Source organism: Polypterus senegalus, chromosome 13 (assembly GCF_016835505.1).
Source record: "Polypterus senegalus isolate Bchr_013 chromosome 13, ASM1683550v1, whole genome shotgun sequence".
Classification (NCBI taxonomy): domain Eukaryota; kingdom Metazoa; phylum Chordata; class Cladistia; order Polypteriformes; family Polypteridae; genus Polypterus; species Polypterus senegalus.
Genome location: NC_053166.1, coordinates 107,141,154 through 107,167,348, shown reverse-complemented (window position 1 = coordinate 107,167,348; position 26,195 = coordinate 107,141,154). Strand labels below are relative to the sequence as shown.

Below are 26,195 nucleotides of genomic sequence, written 5' to 3'. Positions count from 1 at the left end.
CAAATTTGAAGGCGTTACATAGAAGTATGAATTTCTACTTGCAACCGGTAGCGCGCAAAAAGGGATCTACTGAGAGAGATGATCCATATACATTTTAGCTGCTGTTGGTTACTTACCTGTTTTGTTACGCAGTCTTTAAAATGTGGTTTACCACATAACCACTCAGTAGTACTCAATGTACAATACTTCTTAAAGCGTTAATGTTTTGTTTAATAACTTATAGACTATGTTCATTATTTTTCCTTGACCAAAGCTATACACATAGACACATACAAACATACACACAAGTACCTATATATATATATATATGTATATATATATATATATATACTATATACATATATATACATATACATATATACATATATATACATATATATACATATATATATATATATATACACATATACACCATAATAATATATATATGATATACACATATATATATACACACATATATATATATATACATACATATATATATATATACACACATATATATATATATATATATACATATACGCACTGCCATACATATATATATATATACACACATACATATATATATATATATACATATATAACATATATATATATATACTTTTATATATATATATATATATATACATACATATATATACACATACATACATACATATATATACACATACATACATATATATATATATATACACACACACACACACACACACACATACATACATATATATATGCATTTGTAGATATGTATATAGATATGTAGATGTAATGTGTGTATATATATATATATCTATATAATAAGGAAAAGCCCTCACTCACTCACTCACTCACTCACTCACTCACTAATTCTCACTTCGGGTGGAAGGCATTTGGCAGGTTGATTCCTTACAGCTTCCTTACAAAAGTTGGACTTGGGTTTCCTCTCGAAATTTGCGTAATGGTCATACTGGAAGCAGTTTTCTCATTTAAATGGAATAGGCTTAGCCGTAGAGTCGAGTGTGACCTCTCCGCCTCCCACGTAATCATGCAGTACGCCGAAACCAGGAAGACCTCAAAACAAAACATGCATTTATATATATATAATTGAAGGCAGCGAAACAATAGGCGAGTTCTACTTCGCCGGAAACAAAGCCGCGATGTAAACCTACACTTTAAATTAAGTTCATATGTAGACAAGGCTGCGGCTGGGCGTTTGCTTATATTTGGTGCCTGCCCATATAAAATACCATCGTCAAGCGGCAATCCAACAAACTGCCACGGGTAAATATTCACGGGTGAAGGACTGTGCTTATGGAAGATGAGATGGTCAGGGTGGTGTTTGACACAAACTCCAATGAGAAACTGCCAGAGAAAGTTTTAAAGTGCAGGACTAGGTAACGGTAAATAAAGCTATGGACATAACGCGAGATGGCAGCGCGGACGCCGATAAATACGCAGGAGCGGCTCCGTGAACTGGCGCGGTGCACAGATAAAAGCAACAGTTCAAGAAGCTGAACAGAGCGGGTACACAATTGGGCAGCAAAAATGTAGGCGTCTGATAGAAAGCATATTCGCGATGCAGCTACTGTGGAAACAAAGCTTACCACGGTGGAAAAGTCAATGTCCAGCTAAAGGAAGACAGCGTAAAAACCACGTGCATGCAGTTTGTCATCACAGATAAAAGGAAGGCGAGCTGACATGTGATGCAGTAAGGAACTAATCGATGGGTGACACTTATCTTTACAGCGGTTGACAACAGATGTAGCAGACACGTAAACAAATCGAGCCTGGTCAAGAGAGCTGATAATCAAATCCCCTTGATGACAGCAACATTCAATAACACTCACAAAACAATTACTGTATATTGAAGAAACCAATCATGTTACGTTATTTTTAAAATGTTCCCTTTTCTTTTCATAACCTACTTCTCACTTTCGATACGGGTATATATATATATAAATGTATATCTATAGCCCGATCTATACGCTTACTTTAGCATAGAACAAGCGGTGGCATAATTGTAGAGTCATCGCCTCTAAGCGCCCGACATTAGGTTCAATTCAGGGATGTACACTGACTATGCAGCGCTACGATCATTTACCTTCCCATCTCCTTTGGTTTTGGGGCGTATGAAAATATTAGGTTATAGATCATATTCACGTTATTTTGAAACACCTTTCTTAGCACAAGCACAGTTGAGAAGCCGATGCATGTGCCTCACCTTAGCGTTAAAAAATACTTGCTTGTTAATCGCACACTTTCAATTCAAACAAGCGGGAACTTTTGTTAATCATGATTCCTGGTGCATAAAGTACACTGATGCACACATCACAGCTACAAAATATTTGAGAGTCCCGGAATAAAAGCGTTCCCCTCGACTGATCGTTTCGACTACCCGGCGGCCATGATACAAAACATGGTTTGTGCACACCAGAAAAACAAGCAAAGGTAGATGCATTACAGAAAGGCGGACTTTGTGAGAAATAACACTGGGGATCATTAGTTCCGTGGCCGTTAGTAATTCTAAATACATCTAATTACAAATGTTCAATGATCACACTGTTTTAGCCTAATGTACAAAATATAATTTTGGCTAATGTTACTCAGAGTTTAAAGAGTAAGCTGGTCAAATTACCTTTTATATTTCTGACTTATTTTTTTTAAGAAGAAAAGCTGCACTTTATGGTGGGGGTGCAGTTGTATTTTAAAAGACAATACTATTCTGAAAATGTACTTAAAAGTACTTAAACTACCACTTTATTATTTTTTTTAAGTCTGCCCAATTTTAACTGGGGATGATATTTTTTGTTTTGTTTTGAATTTATTCCCCAGTTTAAAGCTTTTTCAAGAAATTAAAACAGCTTCAGTTTACAATATTCATGTCCATGTCTATTATTTGATTCTGTAAGCCACTTCAAAACCGTTTTGTAAAAAAAAACCATTTCTGATTTGCAGGGCGAAATTCTGGCGTGGAATTACATGATTAATCAAGATTAATTCTTACAGCCTCTAATTAATTGGATTAATTTTTTGTCGAGTCCACCTAATATATATATGTAGATATATATATGTAGATTTAATATATATATATATATATACAATATATGGTATATGTATGTTGTATATACAGTATATATATATGTGTGTATATATATATATATGTTTATATATATGTGTGTCTGTATATGTGTGTATATATATATATATATATATATATATATATATATATGTTTATATGTATATATATGTTTATATATATGTCAGTGTGTGTGTGTATATATATATATATATATATATATGCCAGCAATGATCATGACAATTACAAAACTAGTACATTACGTAATCATGTTTGCGTTATTATTTAAAATGTTTCAGCACTAACATATAAACATAATGTAGCTATTTTTGCTATATATATATATATATATATATATATATATATATATATATATATATATAAATGAATGTAATAACAACACTCATATCAATATTACATTAACAATCATCTTACGTTATTTTTAAAATGTTTTGCTTTTCTTTTTCATAACTTCTTTAACACCTTTCACTTCTCCGCTTTCTTGAAGCGGTATTCTGGTATATATATATATGTATATATATATATATTATATATATATGTATGTGTGTGTGTGTGTGTGTGTGTGTGTGTGTGTGTGTGTGTGTGTGTATATATATATGACAGCAGCAATCCAAGCTGTAGAAAACAGTAAAGGAGGCATGTCAGGCGTGGAGTGGTACATTTTCACAGTGCAGCTACCCGAAACAACTTTGTTCACAGCTGCCACCAATACACAAAACAATTACTTTGACAATCATGTTACATTATTTTTAAAATGTTTCTTTCTTTTCATAACTAACAGACATGACATCATGTAGAAGCTATTTTGCTATATATATATATATATATATATATATATATATATATAACCTCATAACAGTGACAAAACAATACATTGACAATCATATACGTTATTTTAAAATGTTTTTTTCTTCTCTTTCTTCTTTATATTCGCTGTGTTGTATTTACTATATATATATATATATATATATATATATATATATATATATATAGAATACCGGCTTTGAAATAGTAATAGTTAAAGATTATGAAAAAGAAAAGCAAACATTTTAAAAATAGCATAAGATGATTGTTAATGTAATTGTCATTGATATGAGTGTTGTTGTCATATCTATCTATTTATATATATATATATATATATATCATATATATATATATATATATATATATATATAGAGCAAAATAGCTACATTAGATGAGAAATAAAAGAAAGGAAACATTTTAATAATGTACGTAACATGATTGACAATGTAATTGTTTTGTATTGTCATGAGTGTTGCTGGCATATATATATATATATACATATCACACACACACACAGACACATATATAAACATATATATATACATATAAACATATATATATACACATCTATACACATATATACAGTTATATATATATATACATATACACACATACATATATATACATATACATATATACACATACTGTATATACACACACACATATATATACATACTGTATATACAACATATACTATATCTACATATATACTGTATATACACATATATATACAAATCTACATATATATATCTACATATATATATTAGAGGTGGGACTCGATTAAAAAATTAATCCAATTAATTAGAGGCTGTGTAAGAATTAATCTTGATTAATCGTATGTAATGCACACGATAAATTTGCCCCAAATCGCAAATTTTTTTTATTATTTAAAAGCGGTTTTAGTGGGCGACAGAATCAAATAATAGACATGGACATGAATATTGTAAACTGAAGCTGTTTTAATTTCTGAAAAAAAGCTTTTAAACTGCATTTGAATTCAAAACAGAAACAAAAATATCATCCCTGGTTAAAATTGGGCAGACTTAAAAAATAAAGTGGTAGTTTAAGTACTTTAAGTACATTTTCAGAATAGTATTGTCTTTAAATAATAATAACCAAAATTTCACCATAAAGTGCAGTTTTTCTTCTTAAAAAATAAGTCAGAAACATAAAAGGTAATTTGACCAGCTTACTCTTTAAACTCTGAGTAACATTAGCCAAAATTATTTTGTACATTAGGCTAAAACAGTGTGATCATTGAACATTTTGTAATTAGATGTATTTAGAATTACTAACGGTCACGGAAGTCCAATGATCCCCAGTAAGAGCCACAAAGTCCGCTTTCTGTAATGCATCTAATTTTGCTTGCTTTTCAGTGTGCACAAAACCATGCTTTTATCAAGGCTTATTTCGGGTAGTCGAAATGATCAGTCGTAGGAACGCGCTTTATTCCGACTCTAACATTTTTGTAGCTGTGATGTGTGCATCAGTGTAATGGATGTACCAGGAAATCATGCATTGACAAAAGTTCCGTTTGCTTGGAATTGAAAGTGTGATTAAATCGTTATTTTTAGCGCGTTATGGAGTACATGCATCGAAGCTTCTCAACTGTGCTTGTGCTAAGAAAGGGAAAATTTTAAAATAGCGTAACATGATTCTGCGTTAACCTAATATTTTTTCATACGTCCCAAACCAAGGAGATGGGAAGGTAAAATGAATCGGGTAGGGTGCGTACATAGTCAGTACATCCCCTCTCGGGAATCGAACCTCGATATCGGCGTTAGAAGACTCTACAATTGCGCCACCGCTTGTCTATGCTAAAGTATGTATTGTAGATCGGGCTATAGATATACATTTATATATATACCGTGTATCGCAGTGGAGAAGTAGAAGTTATGAAAAAGAAAAGGGAACATTTTAAAAATAACGTAACATGATTGTCAATATACAGTAATTGTTTTTGAGTGTTATTGAATGTTGCTGTCATCAAGGATTTGATTATCATTATTTCTTTCAATCAGGCTCGTATTTATGCGATGTGTTCAAGTTACATTCCGTGTTTGTCAATCGTTGTAAAGATAAGAGGTTTCATTCATCGATTAGTTCCTTACTGCATCAATAAACAGCTCGTCTTCCTTTTTATCTGTGATGTGACAAACTGCATGCACGGGTTTTTTTTTTACGCTGTCTTCCTTTAGCGGGACATTGACTTTTCCACCGTGTGCTTTGTTTCCACAGTAGCTGCATTTATAAATATGCTTATCAGGCGCTTCATATTTTTGCTGCCTTTTCAATTGTGTAATTGGTTTTGTTCAGCTCTTTGGAACTGTTGCTTTTTATCTGTGCACTGCATCAGTTCACGTGAGCCACTTTCGGTGTACTTGCATCGAAGGTTCCCAGCTGTGCTGGTGCCATCTCGTGCTATGTCCATAGCTTTATTTAATGTTACCTTAGTCCTGGCACTTAAAACTTTCTCTGGCAGTTTAAGCTGAGTTTGTGTCAAACACCACCCTGACCATCTCATCTTCCTCTCCATAAGCACAGTCCTTCACCCGTGAATATTTACCCGTGGCAGTTTGCTATTGGATTGCGCTGTGGATGGCCTTATATGGGCAGGCACTAAATTACAAGCGCCAGCGTCAGCCTGTCTATGAACTTAATTTAAAGTGTAGGTTTACATCGTGCTTTGTTTCAGTAGCAGAACTAAGCTTCTTATTGTTTCGCTGCCTTCTCAATTATATAATGCATGTTTTCTTGGCGCTTTTTGAGGTCTTCCTGGTTTTCTATGTACTGTACTGTACTAAATGATTACGTGGGAGGCGTGATGATGTCACGAAACTCCATGGCGTTGAAGCTCATCTCCATTACAGTAAATGGAAAAACTGCTTCCAGTTATGACCATTAGCGTAGAATTTCGATATAAAACCTCTCCAACTTTTGTAAGGAAGCTGTAAGGAATCAACCTGCCAAATTTCAGCCTTCCACCCACACGGGAAGTTGGAGAATTAGTTATGAGTGAGTGAGTGAGTGAGTGAGTGAGGGCTTTGCCTTTTATTAGGATAGATAGATAGATAGATAGATAGATAGATAGATAGATAGATAGATAGATAGATAGATAGATAGATAGATAGATAGATAGATAGATAGATAGATAGATAGATAGATAGATAGATAGATAGATAGATAGATAGATAGATAGATAGATAGATAGATAGATAGATAGATAGATAGATAGATAGATAGATAGATAGACAGACAGACAGACAGACAGACAGACAGATAGATAGATAGATAGAGATAGATATAGATAGATAGATATAGATAGATATAGATAGATAGATATAGATAGATAGATATGAGAACAACATAGATAGATAGATAGATAGATAGATATGAGAACAACACTCATATCAATGACAAAACAATTACATTAACAATCATGTTACGTTATTTTTAAAATTTTTCCTTTTCTTTTTAGTACCTTCTTTAAAACACTATCTCATACGGCTTTATTCTACTAGTATTATATATAATGAATATATATATATATAAATAATATATATATATATATATATAATATATATATATATATATATATATATATAATATATATATATATATATATATATATATATATATATATATATATATATATATATATATATATATATATATATATATATATATATATATATATATATATATATATATATATATATATATATATATATATATATATTTTATATATATATATATATATATAATATATCTATAATAATAAAAGGCAAAGCCCTCACTCACTCACTCACTCATCACTAATTCTCCAACTTCCCATGTAGGTAGAAAGCTGAAATTTGGCAGGGTTATTCCTTACAGCTTACTTACAAAAGTTAAGCAGGTTTCATTTCGAAATTCTACGTAGTACGGTCATAACGTGATAACGTTCGACGACGTCTGCCATGTTGAACTTTCTTATTTATGGCCCCATCTTCACGAAATTTGGTAGGCGTCTTCCCTGCGCTAACCGAAACCGATGTACTTACTTATTTCGATGGTATGATGCCACTGTCGGCCGCCATATTGAATTTTCCAAACGTCACTAATTCTCCAACTTCCCGTGTAGGTAGAAGGCTGAAATTTGGCAGGCCCATTCCTTACAGCTTACTTACAAAAGTTACGCGTAGAATTTCAAAATGAAACCTGCTTAACGGTCATAACGGTCAACAACGTCCGCCATATTGAACTTTCTTATTCATGGCCCCATCTTCACGAAATTTGGTAGGCGGCTTCCCTGCGCTAACCGAAACCAATGTACATACTTATTTCGGTGGTATGATGCCACTGTCAGCCACCAGATTAAACTTTCCAACGCGTCACTAATTCTCCAACTTCCCGTAGGTAGAAGGCTGAAATTTGGTACTTATTTCGGTGATATGATGCCACTGTCGGCTGCCATATTGAACTTTTAACGGAAACCGATGTCCGTAATTATTTCGTTAGTATGACACCACTGTCGGCCGCCATATTGAACTTTCCGTCACTAATTCTCCAACTTCCGTGTAGGTAGAAGGCTGAAATTTGGCAGGCTCATTCCTTACAGCTTACTTACAACAGTTAAGCAGGTTTCATTTCGAAATTCTACGTGTAACGGTCATAACGGTCAACAACGTCCGCCATGTTGAACTTTCTTATTTACGGCCCCATCTTCACGAAATTTGGTAGGTGGCTTCCTGAGCTAACGAAACAAATGCACATACTTATTTCGGTGGTATGATGCCACTGTCAGCCGAGATATTGAACTTTCCAACATCACTAATTCTCCAACTTCACATGTAGGTAGAAGGCTGAAATTTGGCAGGCTCATTCCTTACAGCTTACTTACAAAAGTTAAGCAGGTTTTATTTCGAAATTCTATGCGTAATGGTCATAACGGTCAACAACGTCTGCCATGTTGAACTTTCTTATTTATGGCCCCATCTTCTCGAAATTTGGTAGGCGGCTTCCCTGCACTAACCAAACCAATGTACGTACTTATTTCGGTGGTATGATGCCACTGTCGGCCGCCATATTGAACTTTTCAACAGTCTTTGTTACTTATGGGCCCATCTTCAAGTAATTTGGTACACGGGTTCCCAACGCTAACTGAATCCTACTTACGTACATATATACGTCCATAGCCTGCACCTCGGTCACCGTGTGTGGTGGAGTTGTGTCCCCCATCCCAACGCCTCCCACGTTGTTGGCTGGCTACCTGCCTATATAAGACTGTCCGTCGCTCCGGTCTCTACATTCCCTTCCTTGCTTCGCCACGGGATTCACGTCTCCCTACTGATAACTACAGCCCTAATTTGTTTAATCCACGGCTTCTCCGTTGTTTTATTGTTTGTTTATTACAATTATAGGTATTGTATAGGTATTTTACAATTACTTTACATTGCTCAGGTACCCATTTCCTTTATCATTCCAACCCCCATTACCATGTCTATCGAGATGATCACCATCGATCAAAGAACTGTCACTTACCGAGTGGTTTCCATGCCGGAGATACCACCTACCTTTTCCATTCTCTTTGTTACATATTGCACGGCCATATCAGGCTCACTCTTGATATCCGGAGGAAGATTCTGTCTTATGTATTGAATGACTGGGACAGGTTCAAGGTGTGGACTGATTACGGTACAGGAGATAATTATACTACACAGGAGCACTAGAAGAGTGAAATGCTTAAGCCCTTCACCTATGGTTATGCATGTGAGTTGATGGCTGCCGCTGAATTGTTCGGTGTACCAAAATGGCCTAATAGTTTACACCTTTCGACAACCGCCAATGCCTCTTAAACATCTTAGATTCACAGGTGACGATTTCAGTAGTGGACACTTTGATGTTTATGAATGTTTAAACTCTCAAAAGCTGGATGTGATTTTATCAATGAAACCGGTTGTGTGCTTACAATGCTTGACAGATGCCAAATGTCACTTCAACACAACAAATCCTGCAAATACTATCGTAATTGAAACAAACCATGAAACTCAAATCGATTATGACAGCAGCAATCCAAGATGTGACATTTGAGACAAGATTACTGTTCACATGGCCAACTGTAAGTTACATGCTCAAGAGTAAGCTCAGCGCACAGCTTGGTCATGTTACAACCGGAGGGCCGAACTGACAACATTGTATACAAAGAGATCCTTAACAAATAATTATTGGCATATTTTCCCTCAGTTTAAAAAGGTTTAATTTTCTTCTTAATAAACTTACGCTGCGGCTGGTATTTTGCTAGTATAATATATATATAATATATATATATATATATAATATATATATAATATATATAATATATATATAATATATATATATATAGATATATATATATATATATATTTATTTGGACTATACCGTTAAGTCCATTACATAGCACAAATTATCATCAGACTTGCAAAACTAGGTATTAGGATGGTATACATTCTTCCATCACTTTATAAATTTTTGATAAAAGTCTACTGAATCATAAATTTATCTTTCCTGGACGTTTCCATCCAAAGAAAACTATTTTTTTTCCTTTTACAAAATTCCATAGATTGTGCTTCCTATACTGCAATATAATACATTTACATAGTGAAACATTGTGATTTTATTTAAATATAAACAAGCAAAACACCAATATGGAAAGATCCTCCTTAAATTGTGGACAGAGGCCTTGATTAAGCCAGAAAAAGTTCGCACAATATGAATCTGAAAGAATACTATGAAGGAAATCTGCATTTCACTCATCTGCCTCTAGCATTTTAGCACTATAACCTGAGCCTCCCAAGCAAGATCTCACAATTTAGAAAACTAAAAACTTTGATTTATAAAAGTAAAATTAATAAATTATGATATAATAATAAATAAGCCACAATGTTGTAACAACATCATCACTTTATACCATACACTGTACAAACCTAGAACGAAAATTGCACCTTTGATTGATATGCTTCAAAATGTCTTGCAGCGCTTTATCAGGTCCTTGTCCTCCCAGATTTGTTCTCTTTGCCTGCTTATACTTCTCTGCACACACTAAGCAGGAAAACTGGGCACTATCCTTTTAGCAAAGTTTCTAGCTTGAAAGTAGTGGAAAAATTATGTTGATGAGAAGTTAAATTTGAAGCTTAACTGCTCTTAGAATACAAAACATTATCGATGTACCTGTACAAGTGTAAATGTTTTCATCCCAGACATTTTCCAAGCATTAAATACTATACATGTTTGAGAGAGTGGAAAAGAGTAGTTGTCATGTACAGTCAAAGTAAAAAGTATGTGAATCCTTTGGAATTATCTGGCTTACTGTATGAATTGGTCACAAAAATTTATCTGATTGTCATCTAAGTCACAGGTACTGATATACACAATGTGCCATGCCCCCTTCTGCTTTAGGTCGTTGTAGAGTTGCTCTTTGGCTGCACGGATGTTTAGAACTCCAAATAAATGAGGATATGATTGAATCTAATGTCTTAGAAAAAGATTTGTTAAGATATATGGGCATGGTTTGAAATAGAAAAAGAAGTTTAGGGAGGATGTTGATTGTACCTGCTAATGTAAGATGAAGGGTGGACCATCTAATCACATCTTAATTGTTTTCATGCAGACAGCAACATTTTGTTTGAAAAGGAGCTTTATACAGTATTTACATATGATACCTACTCCCTGATATTTCAAATGATCTTTTAAGATAAATGGGAAGGTGTCCAGTCTAGTATTGTGTGCTAGAGAGTTCACTGGAAAAAGAGCACTTTTATTTAAATTAATTTTGAGTCCAGACGTGTTTTGAAAATCTGTTAGTGCTTTTAGGACTGTTGGCACAGAAATTGGTGGGTCAGATATAAAGTATACAATACAACATCATCTGCAAATAATGCGATTTTCTGCTCAAGTCATTCTCAGAAAATCTCTGATGCATTTCGAAAGTAAACAGCCAATGGCTCAATGGCAAGTGCAAAGAACAATGGTGATAGGCAACACCCTTGTCAAGTATCACATTCTAGTTTGAAGTAATCCAAAATAATGCTGTTAATACAAACTGAGGCTCCTGGTCTAGTAGAGAGTAGTTTGATCCATGTACATATATTTAGGATAAACCCAAAGTTGTGCAATGTAGTGAATAGGTAGTCCCATTCATCCTTGTCAAATGCTTTTTCTGCATCCAAAGACAGTATGATCTCTTAAGTGTTAGATTTAATGGGCGACAAAAACAAATTAAACGTTGAAGATTAGAAGCTAAGTGTCTTCCTTTAATGAATCCAGTTTGGCCTTGCAATATTACAGAAGGAATCACTTTCTCAGTCCTATCTAGAACTTTGGAGATTATCTTAGTGTCATTATACAGGAGTGAGATTTGTCTGTATGATGCACAATGTAGTAAGTCCTTATTTTTCTTATTGGAAAGATGTAAATTAACACTTGGTGAAATGTCTGAGGTAAAATTTTGTTGTCTTTAGCTTCTGTAAACATTGCTAATAGTAGTGGAGCTAACTTATTTTAATTTTTTTAATTAAACTTCACTGGGTATCCATCAGGAATGGCTTTTCCTCCACTATGAAGGGAGTTTATAGCATCTAGCAATTTTGAGGGTGTCACAGGTCCGATTCCACAGCAGTAAGAGTATCTAGTTGTGGTACTTGTAATGAGTCAAAGAGCTCATTGGATTGTGTCTTATCTTGTGGATTATAAGGACTTATACTACTCTCTAAATGTGTAGGTGATATTATTATGGTCTATGATTTTTATCTCCATCTGTGTTGGTAATTGCTGTTATTGCACTGCATATTTCCTGCTTGTGGATTTGTTGAGGTAATATCGTATTGGCCTTTTCTTCATTTTCATAATAATGATGTTGCAATTTAAAGGCGAGATGTTCCCTTTGTTTTTTAGTAATGGAAAGGTTAAATTCTTATCTTAAAATCTGTCTTTTCCTATAAAGTGCCTCATTTAGAGACCTGGTGTATTCTAGATCTATTCTGGTAATTTTGCTGATTAACTCAGTAGCCTTCTTGGCTTCCAATTTATTTTTGTGAGAAAGAAATGAAATACTCTCTCCTCTTAAAAATGCCTTCTGAGGTTCCCAGAGTATTCATGTACAGACCACAGGGGATGCATTTGTCTCCTGAAAATAATCAATTTGCTTGGATATGACTTCTGCTCATCAGCTAAGGACAGGGGGTTAAAGACACCAGCTATGACATTAGCGTGTAGGACATAGTAAGATATGCTACATGATCAGAGGGGAGTGGTCGGAAATAACAATAGTGTTGTACTTATAGGATTTGATAATGCCCAAAAAATTATTGTCAATTCTTGAATAACAATGATGAACTTATTAGAAGAAGGAATATGTACTGAGGTTAGGATTTTAAAACCTCTATGGGTCTGATAAGTTCTGATCCATTGCAAACTGTGTAATTATCTTTGCAGTATTAGATGTTATCACCGCTGTAGCTGAAGGCCTATCCAGGCATGAATTTGAAACACAATTCTCCGCTCATAATAAGATTTTATGAATGTTCACATTAGGAATAAATGCAAATCATTTTGGTTGAAATCTCCACCATCCAAATTAAGTACATAAATAATTTATCAGAATCACTTTAGTATTAAATAAATTGCCCATCACCATGATATATTGCCCTTCAGGATCTACAGCATCTGATGCTACAAATGGGATTGGTTTGTGTGTTAAGATTCCCACACCCCTAGATTTCTTTGTATAGCCGGAGTGAAAAATTTGGAAAATCCAATGCCACTGCAACCGAAACTGGTTTTTATTTATTATCAAGGGTGCAACTAATAATTATTTTGATAGTTGACTAATCGTTCAATTTTTTTTACGATTAGTCACTATTATTTCATGTCTGACTATTTTGATGCCTGTGCACATCCTGTTCTGGGCTCCAGTGCATGTCTTACTTCATCTGCTCACGTATGTCCACCTGTGAATGTCTCCCTGATGTCTCTGCATTAACACGATTAAAATTAATAATAATCAAATTAAAATAACAACCAGTGAAACATGAATTTGAAAATAATCAATGTTTTATATAAGAAAAAAAATACGTGTTCCATTAAAATTTCACATTTTCTTTGTGAATTGTGACGTTTACTTAAAAATCGTAGCTAAAAAGTATTTGGCGTCCAGGGGCGCATTAACCCACAAGTTTCATTGTTGAAACCTTGATATACACAGAAAAGAAAGCTCTGCTTTGCGTAATCTGCATTCAACTTTTTTTCCTTTTTCGGTGAAGTGCTCCCACACTTTAGAAAGTTTCTTTCTCAATTATTTTCCATCTCCTTTCCCCTCCTCTATCCAACTCGCCATTGCAACCACGTTTATTTTCCTCTACATTCTTCTTCTCCTCAGATGTTCTTCTTCGTTGATATGACTGTGTGCAGTCTTGACAAACAATAACAAATGATACTGCCCCCAGGCGTTCATGTAGTGCATTGCAGTTACAAAAACCAATGTGGTTCTTTGTGACTGGAGCCTCTATTGAAGGTTCTGTTTATGACGCGTCAACGATTTTTTGTAGTCAACTACGTCGACTAATCGTTGCAACCCTACTTATTATGTTAGTCTCCTGTAAAAATACTATCTTGGCATTTAAACCTGTTAAGTGAGTGATAGTGCTGGGCAGTATGACCAAAATTCTATATCATGGTATTTTTCAAAATTATCCCGGTTTCATGGTATTCGACTGTATTTTTTTCCCATGCATGAGTGGATGTTAACCACATTTTCCATTGCAATTACTGCAGTAGACTGGCTAAGAATAACCTATTCCACTGTCATGAGAATTGTACATTGTACAAAAAACACATTTTAATGTGCATACAAGTGTTAATACAAGTTTGCATTGGTCCCATAAAGTAATAGTTTTCAAAGGGGTGGCACTAATGAAGAAAAAGAACCACACTGCATGACAGTTGCAGTCAAAATATAGAACCTTTTTATTGAACAAGTTTTGCAAACAACTAAAATTTTGACAACATATTTTCAACCATCCAAAGAGGCATTTAGACTTAGTAAAATATCCAGAGGTGCTTGTCAAAAGTTGTATTGCACTGAACATGTCTTAGAAAAGGAATAAATAGTAAATATTTTTTGTAAACCAACTACACTTTCTGGTAATGTTAACAATCTCTGTTCACTGACACGTTAAAGTGACTTTTCAAACAACTTTACCATCATTTAACTGCATAATATTTAAACTAATAAATAATAAAAATAAAATAAATAATAGTGCACCTTCCAATAATAATACTATTACTTCAAGACTTCAATTACACAGTATTCACCAAATAAAAATAAAATAAAACAACTGCAACTTGGTGATGACATCTTTACCAACTGAACCATCATTAAGGCAAATTGCATTAATATGGACCTTGCTTCAAGCTAAGCTATATATTATATACATAAGGTCATAAGCAAGTTCCATATTAATGCAATTTAATATATATAAAAATGATAAAACTGCAACTTGTATTTATAATGCTATTTGTGGTATAGCCCTACGGAATCGTATTAGGGCCACAGTGAAGAAAAAAAAAATACGGACACAGGGAAGAAAACAAAAAAAACTATATGTCAAGAATAAAGTCGATATGATGACTTTATTCACGACATTTCCACTTTATTCTCTCAGTTTATATCGAGATCAAAGTCGACATTTCCACTTTATTCTCATAGTTTATTTTGTAATTAAAGTAGAATGTTGTCAACTAAACTTCATCCTAAAATCGGTATTTAATTTACTAGATTTTCTCAAACCCCATCATAAGTTAATGTAGCACATTAAATGCTTTATGTTAAGTGTTCCCTGACCCAGTTGTTAATCGCTACGCGCTTCTTAAACTGACTTCCTCTACACTACGAGGAGGCGCAGGCAGCAATCGCCGCACAGAATACATTCACTTCATGATATTCCTGCTCTCTGAAAATTTAGAATGCCAAGATAAATACTTCATGTCATTTTCAGGATGAAATGTATTAAAGCAGGTATTAAACATGCACGGTAGTGTGGCGGTAGTGCTGCTCCCTTGCAGTATGGGGTCCTCAGGTGTATGTTCAGTGTAGAGAACTTTATTGTAAGTGTGACGAGGCTTCAAAAAACTGGATGTATGAATGGGTATCATGCAGGTTTAACTTAAATATTATGTAAATGTTGGGTTCGTGATCTGGTGTTCGGAGACACGAACACAGAATTCAATGGATGTTCATCTGAGCGGGCTTACTTTATTGCATACATGCGGTCTCTGTCTGACATAGCAAACCCCCAGTTCCTATCCTTTCTATTTCCACATTACCAATCACCACACAATAAACGTCTTTGCGAAATTAAAACTAGTTATAAACTTAGACCACTGAGTGTTCAGAACTTAAAAAAAAAAAAAATCTTCGTTATACATGTTTTATTATGCCATCCATTCAGGGTTGCACCCATCCCAGCAAGCATTGTGTGTGAGGCAGGACCAAATCCAGAACGGGGCTCCAGCACATCGCAGGGTGAATACGAGCAATACATACACTAGCAGTGTTAATATTAGGGATGCACCGAATGTTCGGCAACCGAAATTATTCGGCCGAAAATAGCCAAAAAAAGCACTTTCGGTGTTCGGCGAATAAATTTTGCCGAACAATGACGTTTTAATGACGCGATCAAATAGTAACCCGCGTAGAGTGAGAGGCACGCGCTTTATGCAGCAAAAATGTCAGCATTGTGGAAGCACTTTAAAGCGTCAGAGAGTTTGCAGACACTGTTCTGCTGAATTGTCCAGAGGGGGTGCATCTGCAAAAAAGTACAGCACTTCAAGTTTAATTTATCACTTAAAATCAAGACACCCCGAACATCATGCAGAGTACGGGAAAGACACGGCGGCTACAGCAACAGCAGCAGCGAAAAGGAAAGTAGCTACTCCCAGTCCTAGGACACCCACTCCATCTGTGGCTGACTTCTTAGAAAAAAAAGTTTGCCAATGACAGTGCCAAAGCTAAAGGTATTACTAAAAGGATAATGGAATTCATCGCATTGGATGATCAACCATTCTCTGTTGTAGAGGATGTTGGATTTTGCAGGCTTATAGACCATATTGAGCCCTGTTACACCATGCCTAGTAGACAGCATTTCTCAGATGTGTGCTTACCTGAGATATATAACGTCGTTTCAACTCACGTCCATGAGCTCTTGGCTACAGATATTGCAGCCCTCAGCTTCACGACTGATATTTGGAGCTCGGATGTAAGCCCCACCAGTATGCGGAGTTTAACTGCGCAGTGGATCGATACAGATTTCAAGCTACAAAAGATTGTGCTTCACTCACAAGAGTTTAGAGGGTCCCATACAGCTGTAGCCATATCCGAGGCGTTCGCCAACATGTTTGACACTTGGCGTATCGACCGATCTAAAGAAATATGGCTAAAGCCATGGAAGATAGTGATCTGAAAGGCATACGGTGTATGGCACACACAATTCAACTGGTGGTCAACAAGGGATTGTTGAGTCAGCGCAGTATAGCAGATGTGATAGCGATAGGCAGGAAAATTGTTGGCCATTTTAAACATTCACCGCTTGCCTATGCGCGCCTACAATCTATCCAAGAACAGTTCGGAACGCCACAAAATCGTTTCCAACAAGATGTGAGCACAAGGTGGAACAGTACATATTATATGCTGGAAAGCCTTTTTGCGCAAAAGCGAGTCTTGGCTACATACATAGCAGATCATGACCTGCCCGCGACATTCACCGCATACCAGTGGGTGTTAATTGAGAACGTTCTCTCTCTTCTCGCCCCCATTGAGCAGATAACAAAAGAGATAAGCTCATCTGATGCATCTGTGGCAGACGTCATACCTTTACTTTCAGCACTAAAGCGTCTTTGAAACAAAGAGGCTGAAACAGACCACGGAGTTAAAACAACTAAAAGTGCGCTCTTAAAAGCTGTCAGCACATGATTTAGTCAGGCGGACTCAGAACCCCTGTACTGCATCGCGACTGTGCTTGATCCACGATATAAAGATCATTACTTGGATGTGGGGAAAAAGCTGCGCACCTGAGAAATTATCCAGGCCGAGTTGGATTTGGGAAAGCCACTAGGTGATGGAGATGGTCAGGTGATGCACATCGCAGGAGATGAAAACAGCGCAGAGAGTAAACGGGCTCGTACTACAGATGAGCCGCGCACAGTCTCGCTGTCTGACACGTTCGATGACATCCTCCAAGAGAATAACCCATTTGCAAGACAGAGGACAAGCTCAACCGCTCAACAGTTAGATGGTTCTCTCTCAGAAGTCCCTATCCCCAGGAGCAATAACCCTCTCGAATTTTGGAGGACCAATCAAGGCCGCTTTCCCGAACTGGCGCAGATGGCACGCAGGTAGGCTACTTCTATGGGAAATTAATTTAAGATTTTATTCATATTTTGGATTATGGTAACACTTTATAAGTAGTTTCTATTTTTAACATTAACTGAGAATGAAAAACCCTTATTAAAAGCATTTACTGTATTAATCTTAATGTTAACATTTACTAATACAGTATTAAAACTAAGTATCACATTATTAAATTTTGAATTAAAAAGTATCAAAAGTGGTAGGCCTATTTGTTAAAATTGTTAATGCACTTATACTAACATGAACTAAATATTTTTTATTATCTTACACTAACGAAGATTAATAAATACCATAACAAATGTATTGCTCATTGTTAGTTAATGCAATAATGTTAACAAAAGGAAACATTGTAAAGTGTTACTACCTATATTTTATATTATGTATTTTGTGAACATTTAACTATTTTCAGTGTAGTAAAATAGTAGGCCTACACTGGGTTTCAACCATTTCATTATCTTGAAGACACTGTTCGTTTTGAAATGAGCAACTGTCAGAAAACTGCAATAAAAATTTCAACTATTCTGCAGGTACTTGTCTGCTCCATGCACAAGCACCGACAGCAACAGACTATTCAGTGCTGCATCTCATGTCATCGATGAGAAGAGGAACCGACTTTCATGTGAGAAAGCAGAGAAGCTACTTTTCATAAAGAAGAACTTGCCACTTTTCCTGAAGAAGTAGGCTAAGTAGGCTTATGTCTAGGACAGTTATTCATTTGTTGTGGGTTTATCCACATTTTTTGCACTATTCAATGCACATTTATTGTTGTAGACATACAGAGTTACATTCTTTCAGCAGTCAGTTACAGGCCTAACATAGGCTATTCAAGAAGGGGGGCTTCAAAGATGGTCAAATAAAAATATATTTTTATTTTACTAATTTATTTATTTTAAGTTATATTGTGCTTTGTTTGTATAATACCTGCTGGAATTAAAAAAAAAATGTTCAGAGATAAATAAATATTTTGAAATTGTATTTTTGTAATTTGATTTATTTCTCTGAAAAGCAACACAAAATAGTAAAAAGCAAATTTTTACTATTTAATTATTGTAATGGTGAAAAAATTGGCAAAATAAATGGAAAAAATCGAAACACCGCGTTCGGTATTCGGCCTTCGGCCAAGCATTTCATCATTATTCGGCTTCGGCAAAGAATTTTATTTCGGTGCATCCCTAGTTAATATAGCAGAACAAAACCCCACATCCTACATGACTCTGAAAGGAAACTGAAGCACGCCGAGTAAACCCACCAGAAAAACATGCAAATTCAAAGCAGGGAACACCCGGGACCCCTTTGCTGCGAGGCAGCAGTGGAACCTCAACGCCACCGTGCCCCCACGTGATTAATACATGCTTTAATGTATTTCATCATGAAAATTACATCAAGTACTTATCTTAGTATTGTAAATGTTCAGGGAGCAGGAATATAATGAAATTAATGTATTTTGTGTGCTGCCTGCACCTCCTCTTAGTGCAAGAGGAAGTCAGTTTAAGAAGCATGTAGCGATTAACATGGCTCCGGGAACACTTAACACAAAGCATTTAATGTGCTACATAACTTATGATGGGGTTTGAGAAAATCTAGTAAATATTCATTTTAAGATGAAGTTTAGTTTACGATGTTCTACTTTAATAACAAATTACGAGAATAAAGTCAACATCTCAACTTTAATCTCGAAAAACGGCGAGAATAAAGTAGAAATGTCGAGAATAAAGTCAACATGACGACTTTAATCTCGTCATAAGCGTCGAGATTAAACTGGAAATGTCGTCACACTATTATATAGTACCCAGGTACATTACACAGTTTTGAAAAAAATTAAACAAGTACAAATTGGCTTGCAGTATTATCCAGTAGTATAGAAACAGTATTCACACATCTGACCTTTTAAATCCAAAGTATCTCCAGACAACAGACGTGACTCCTTTTTCCAGCAAAAGTTCTTCTGTGTCATCATGTTCAACTTTATCGTCTGCTACAGCTTTAGTTTCGGAATGTTCTCTGTCCCTTTTCACCGCGCAGTACCTCCACTACCGCATGTACTCCATTGCATGCCTGTTTAGCGGTGTAGCAGTGAAAAAGAGCCCCCGCGCAACACTTCCACTAACGCATGTACTCCGTTGTATGTGTCTTTAGCGTTGTAGCAGTGAAAAATATCCCCCTTAAACAGTTTCCCGCTGTGCCACGTTCCGAACGTTGCTTAGGCAATTTAAACCGGTGTTGCGGTATATGAAAAATCCATATCATATCAAAAATAAAAAACGGTTTTCGGTATGAACCGGTATACCACCCAGCACTAGTGAGTGAATACTTTCTTTCTCTTTAATTCATGATTGAGATCTTTGACATTACAGCTCACAAAGTTTGGTCATAAAAACCATCGCTTCTGATCTTTTGTTGACATTTTGTAGTCTTAAGCTAAGGTAGTACATTTTTACTTATGATAGCTGTGACCTAGATTTCAAATTATTGCTGGGTGTTATAGCTATATATAACGTCCAAGAACAAAATGAACCCCCCAGCAGTGGTATCTTTTGAAAGTACAGTCCCAGTACAATAAACCTAGGAATGATGTTAAACAATTCCCATGGAGTATGATAGTAAGTCCCCAATACAATAAATCAAGTATATGAAGGGGAGGGTTTGGGGTTGGGGAGAGAGAGAGTCGAACTCTATAAATAGGTAGTTACCTTGTAGTTGCCAAAATGTACATACTGTATATTCAAGGAATTGCATATGATACAATAATTGAAGTCTGAAGAGGGGAAAAAAAAGGGACAGGTAGCCACAAAAGAAATATAAGGTATAGTCACAGCAAATGTTGCATTACAAATGGTCCATGTTGCAAGCCATGTTTTTCTACTTCATTCAGAGACCTAAAAATTACTTTCATTTTGGCGAGGTACAAGAGGTTTTATCCGATAGGAACACTGCATAGACGCTCTTGTATACTGTAACATGCGATGCATTTAGCAGCTGTTTCAAATCTAATCTCCGATTTCTATCTGAGAAGGGACATGAAGTTTTGTTTGGCCTGTAGTTTGTCGAAACAGACAATAAGGCTTCTCCGTTTTAAGGCATTCAACCCACGTACACGGTAGTGTGCTGAGATCTCAGTGTACAATTTGAAGTTCACTCTAGTTATTTTAAAGAATAGTTCAGCTATGAATTTCATTGGGTTTGGACATTCATGTTTTTCTTGGAGACTTTCAATTTTAATGTTGTTTGTTCTATATCGATCTTCCAGCGCAGCCAGTTTGTCAGAGAACACGATGCATTTTGATTTTGAAGCCATTGCCTTTTCATCAGCGGCAGATATCATTTCAAAATGAGTCAGAAACATTTGCTTAACAACTTCAAGCTGAACAGTGAGTACTCTAATTTTACTCTGTAGTTTACTCATATTTTAAATCCATTTTTCCTAGAATTAACGTAAAGGCTGTAGTAAACTTATTACTTAAATGTTCCTATAGGTCTTTTATATCTTGAAGCGGTTTGTCATTCTTTTTGTTTAGGTCCACTATTTCCTTCTTTATATTGTTCTCTATATCACTGTTGCGTTAATTCAGCTGACTCAGGAGGGGTATGACAGCAGGGATGAAAGGATCATGCTCAGATCCAATAATCCTCCGGACACTGACAAATCCTCCTTGCCTGCCTCTATCACATTTTCTCTTTTGATTTTGGCTGGAGGTAATGCTGCAGCGTGAGATCCCGGCAGATCAATTCCAGAGAAAGACCTGGAACAGATGGGTGAAGGTAGGATATATCGTGACTCTGAGGCCAGTTCTGACTTTTACTTTGATTAAAGTTTAGCTGCTTTATCCTTATCCTTTTATTTTCCTTTCTGAACCCTTTGTTTGCTACTCACGCTTACAGTATTTATACTCATGTATAATGTAAATACAGGATACCTTGGCATGATAGTAAATATAGTGAAAATAAATAAATAAATAAAAAAAGGGTAAAGTAACACCTCAGCTCTAGCTGTCCATTTCACACAAAGGACAACACCAAATATACCACTGTTGTTTCTTACAAAAACCCTTACTATTACTGGCTAGAATAGGACCATCTGACTGCTCAGTTTGCTTTTTTTGTGTTTGATTCTTTATAACCTACTGCTTTTTTGGCCTTAATTGATTATTAATATGTTCTGGCCTGATGAGACAATTGAAACTACGCTAAAAGTACTACTAAATTCCTTTCCATTTTCATCTGGAAATCTGTGAGCAAAAACAATTGATCTGCAGCAGAAAAACTGCAAATAGCTTAACTAAACAGTGGAACATTATGTTCTTAGTGTATTAATATAGTGAAGACTGGTATGCAGGTCCAGCCAGGTTGTGATGATAGAAAAGCATAGCAGCTTTTCGATGACATGCCTCTATGGTGGCAAACTGCAAGATTTAGAACGTAGTGCAGCGTAACAGTAACACAGTATAAAAGTTATGTGTAGGCCAATAATTCAGCCTACAGGGATATGATGACCAGTGTAACATCCCACCTATCTACCTTTTAGGTATATTCAGCTATGAGGTTGGCCCTAAAACTTGCCTACCGGTCTCAAAGGGTTAAAGCACTGTTTTCTCTTTCTCTCATTTCACGGGTCAAAAACACAATTTCCCTAATTACTAGATATATCCTTTCATATGTACCTTTTTCCCCTAAATCAAACTACGATGACCTACAGCGGATCACATAAAACTAGACAAAATGCCTTACCCACTCCTTCCCTCACAAGTCAAATCCACTGTCCTTATTTGCTATATTCTACTGCAAAAGGAACAACTACATAATATTACTAGAGGCGTATGAAAGATTACTGTTTTTTACATTTATCTCATACCTTTATGCCTTTGGAAGATATCATCACATGAGAGACACCTCCTACTTTTACTTATTGCATTTCTTGTACAGTGTATCTGCCAATTTAGATAAATAAGAAAATGTCTTTGAACAAGACCTCAGAAAAACCTAGGCTTTTTAACTTAAATCAATTCTTAACAACCTTGAAACATTTGTCAGACACATGCACTTAGGGGACGTCATCAGGGCTCTAAGAATCTGGGTAATACTACTCCACAGAGAGTGGGGATATTTTAATTTACCTTTTACTCCGTTTCACTTGCAGACCAGATGTTACAAGGCAGGAAAAACTTTGACATCATTTCCTCTTTTAGCTCAGAAAAACAGTCTCTTCTGCTGTGAGGCGGATATTTGCATTAACCCATAAGTTAGAGTCTATTAAAAAAAACCCCATGTCTCTTGCAACATTGAATGCTTCTAGGAGTGACTATAATTTCAGTCTGATTAATAAGCTCAGAAGGAGAACTGGTTGCCTCAGAAGTGCCATTTTGTTTTGCTTCAGCAGTTTTTTGTTTCTAACATGTAATAGCCAAGAGGATTTTGGGATGATTTTTTGGATTATGATGGAACTGATGTGCCCTTTCAGTTCCGATACAATCCTCAAGTGAACAGCATCAACAGCTGCAAGTACAGGTTTGGGTTAGAGAAATCTGTAGCTCAGACACCCAGGATTGCCAGTTTTTAATTCTGGACAACCAAACTACACACTCACAAAGCCCTGTTAACAGATGTTTGGATATTTGGTCCATTGAATATCTTCCTAATCAAAAATAATTTCCTAAAAAAAAAAGATACTCAATTCATCATGTAAAATCTTAACTTTGGTGTCGTTTTTAAAGACAGCAGCTTATAGCGTGGCATAATACTGTAACCACTATCTAATCCTGATTTATACTTCACATGTGAACGGTAGCTGCAAGGACAGCATAGCAAAAAAAAAAGCACTGAACTTTCACAGAATTTTTTTTATAACTACATGGTGCCATGTGCAAGTGAGCCTTCATCAACCTTTTTACACCTGTGGACTGGCAAAAATAGGAGACATATTTCACAGACCAGATGACAGCTAACACAGAAATAAAAACTAATGTAGATAGCATTTTTTATTAAATCTAATATTATAAAATTACAATTTTAGTCAGTGTGACAACTGCTGCTGCTTCTTTGTCAGAAAATTTGATATATGCGGCTACAGTGTTGTTTCTGAGAGACAAAGCACTGCATTAACATCCATTCAATTTATCTGTTTGTTTTTTATTATTGACAACGTTGAAATAGTCTTTTCACACAAACAGGAATTCGAAAAAATGACCAACAATTTGATAGCTTTATAACTCAAGAGATTGATATTCTTTTTCGATTGATATCCAAAATTGAGACAATGATTGCATTTTATGTCTGGACACCAGAGTGACATCAGAAGACAACTCGATCAGCTTTTCTTTTTCACAAGGATCAAGAGTACATGATTTTATATCTTCTAAAAAGGGATTATTAATCCAGATTAATTATTTACTTAATAATAATATTATTAATTATTTACAAGGATCTTCATTTCAACGAAATAATTATTAACGTTTTCAGCTAACGTCCTTAAATGTTGACTTACGTTGAATATGACTTTCTGGTTGACATCAGCAGCAATCAAAAATTCTCCCAAAAGTGAACAGTCTGGAGTTCACAACGCGACTACAAATTTCATTAATGATCTTCAACACGTCATTCATCACAGTGTTTAGTTCCGTAGAAAGCTTTTTTGCAGCTAGGTGCTCCCAGTGGATCATACAGTGAGTGGACAAAACTTCTGGGTGTGTGACTTCCTTGGTTTTCGTAATGTCCAAACATGCTTGCAGCACTGTCCATACACACTCCAACATATTTGCTCCAGTCTAAGTCCTGCGCTTGAGAATACTCATTAAGAGCATTATAGATCTCTGAATTAGTGGTCCGTACAGGTAAGTTCTTCCCTTAAGTCTTCATCTTCACTATACCTCACGAAGTAAAGTAGGATAGCATGATTATTCATGTTAGTTGATGCAAGCTGAAGTGCGAAACATCTCTATTTCTTTATCCTCTCTAAAACTTGATTTTCAATATCGGTGGCCATATCAACAAATCTCCTCTGAATGGTGGAGTCTGAAAGCAGTATAGCCTCTATATTTTAGTGGCACGAGAACCCAAAATTTCTCATACAACATCTAAAATTCAAAGCTTGACTAACTACTCACTAATAGTAAACGTTTTATTCATTTTAGCTATTCCAAGGGCAACTAAATAAAGACACTTGAAGCGCAACTTGTCACTAGTTGTCTTTTGCATTTAACTTTTCTGAACTTTCACCTGGTCACATAATCTTTCAAAAAAGTCCAGTGGTTATCAGTAAAATCTCTATGCTTCGATTGCAAATGATGAGCAAGTTTAGAAGGATAGCGTCATCTGGCAAAATTTCGGAGTATACTACACACAAAGGCCATGGCAATAGTTCGCTGCCAGGGGCTACAATAAAACCAGGCTTTAAATATTCCTTTATCGTAATGCCTAACAAAGTTTCCTTTTATCTTTTTGGTTTGTAATGCACATTTTAAAGTATCAACATATTTTCTTTTCTTTTCTTTCTTTCTTATAAAGTTGAAGCACTAGTATTTGGCATACTATCGGTACCATCACTACTTTTCTCCTAAATATTGTCCTTGCCTCTAATAAAGAAGGTTAAAAGATTTTGCCCTTTGGCTTTTTTGTCTCCATTTTGTAGGGTTTCAAATTTTATGAAATAACTTGTTATCCAAAATACCACAACACAATATCAAAAATCAATACACGAGTGTGATAAAATAAGAATTTTTGCTACATTTTACTGACAGGCGAGCTGATGCAGTACTGGCATTCGGTGGCTATGCACTTCCCCTACACTCGTTGTCGTGTGCAGCGTAAAAAATTGCAGGTAACCCTCCACCCAGTAAATAAAGCTGGGCTACCAGAAAGCACACCTGGACTACTAGGTTTGCAAAGGTGGTAACCCAGCAG

General features: G+C 35.5%; 1 protein-coding gene across 2 annotated transcripts in view; it reads right to left on the bottom strand.

Annotated features, from left to right (window-relative positions):
- The window catches only part of ppp1r12c (protein phosphatase 1, regulatory subunit 12C), a 252,081-nt gene that overhangs the window by 196,985 nt on the left and 28,901 nt on the right, over window positions 1-26,195 (bottom strand). The window lies entirely within an intron of this gene.